Source organism: Sinocyclocheilus rhinocerous, unplaced genomic scaffold (assembly GCF_001515625.1).
Source record: "Sinocyclocheilus rhinocerous isolate Xijiao unplaced genomic scaffold, SAMN03320098_v1.1 scaffold697, whole genome shotgun sequence".
Classification (NCBI taxonomy): Eukaryota; Metazoa; Chordata; class Actinopteri; order Cypriniformes; family Cyprinidae; genus Sinocyclocheilus; species Sinocyclocheilus rhinocerous.
Window position 1 is genome coordinate 566,788 of NW_015664033.1, and position 1,593 is coordinate 568,380.

Genomic DNA, 1,593 nt, shown 5'->3' on the forward strand with positions numbered 1-1,593 from the left:
AAAAAAAGAAGATAAATATAGATAAAGTAGAATTAAAATAGAATAGAAAGTGTTAGTGTTAGAGGGTCAAATAAAGGTGGAACAGATGTGTTTTTAGTCATTTTTTGAAGATGGTTAAGGACTCAGCTGCTCGGATTGAGTTGGGCAGGTCATTCCACCAGGAGGGAACAGTTAATGAAAGAGTCAGTGAAAGTGATTTTGTGCCTCTTTGAGATGGCACAATAATACGCCGTTCACTTGCAGAACGCAAGCTTCTAGAGGGCACATAACTCTGAAGTAAAAGATTTGGAGGCCACTCTTGCCAGTCTTAGGGCTTTAACAACTGAAAGCAAGGCAGTCTCGGTCAAATGTCCAATTCTGAAGCCAGACTGGTTGCTGTCCAGGAGGTTGTTCTGTGTGAGAAAGGCTGAGACTTGGTTGAACACAACTCGTTCAAGTGTTTTTGCAATGAAGAGAAGAAGGGAAACCGGTCTGTAGTTCTCTAAAAGAGTTGGGTTAAGAGTGGGTTTCATGTAATAAACAGAGTAAAGGGTTATGCGCAGGGACGGACTGAGAGTAAAAAAACGGCCCTGGATTTTCTGCCAAATAGGCCCACCACAACTACAAACAGTCGCTATTATCTCACAATATTACAGCAATCCTATCGCATTTAGGGCCAATAACATCACAAAACCCATGGTGACCCTGCTGACAAAAACAACAGAAACCATCACAGAAATTGATCAAATGATTTCCACTACAAATACCATTACAAACATCACAAACCATCAACTTTTAACCATTAACATTCCTGTAGTGTGTTTTGGCACATATTACATTAGGATTTAGTGGCTTTAACAAAAGCCATGAATAGAAGGTGACCAATTACCAGTAGAGACCAACAGGCACCATTACAGTTTCCATTAAAACCAATACAATTTTCATTATAACCAGTAAAACCATTACAAATTATGTGACACTTTCTATTTTTTTTTCAACAGATGATTGAAATAAATGTATTATTGTATGAACTAAAATACTTGAAATCTACATAAAAAGAGCAGAATGCAAAATGTATATGATAAACATAAACCTAGAATCTAGAAACCTGAAACAACAGAATTCTTCAATTTGATTTGATTTTTATTTGATTTCATATGTCTGTGTGTGTGTGTGTGTGTGTGTCATGTTAATCAGACTAATCACCTCAGAGGCTACTTCTTTTACTCTATTTTCTAACTCAATATCTCTCAAATGTAACCCGTCATAGAATCGCTGCTGTTTCTTTATGAATGAATGTAATATTCATGCCAGACAATGTGGAGTGATGAATAGCAGTGGACGCTCGGACCTGGGATTTTACTATGCTCTATAGTGAGAGAGGCGGGCAAAAGTAACCTGATGTAACTGTTTGCTTTTTGTCCTTTTACCTTCTCCCAACCACCTTTATCTTCACGTCTTTTGCTTGCCATCATGAGCCCACTCTCCTTCGCGTCAGTTTCAGTTTCTTATAAGCAAAAATAGATTGCCCCTTTTGTCGGCCGTCAACGTCACTTAATCTGACACTTTTTCTTTGATGATGAACCAGATGAACCAGCGGCCGTTCTGGACTTC

At 38.4% G+C, this 1,593-nt stretch overlaps 1 protein-coding gene across 6 annotated transcripts in view; it reads left to right on the plus strand.

Annotated features, from left to right (window-relative positions):
* Positions 1–1,593, plus strand: part of LOC107729571 (uncharacterized) — an 18,726-nt gene that overhangs the window by 3,196 nt on the left and 13,937 nt on the right. The window contains exon 1 of one of the 6 annotated variants that reach the window (XM_016540143.1): positions 1,186–1,372. The exons of the other annotated variants lie outside the window; for them this stretch is intronic. The gene's annotated coding sequence lies outside the window, so the exon portion shown is untranslated. Of the gene's footprint in view, positions 1–1,185; positions 1,373–1,593 lie in introns of those variants that run through there. 6 annotated transcript variants of the gene reach the window in all.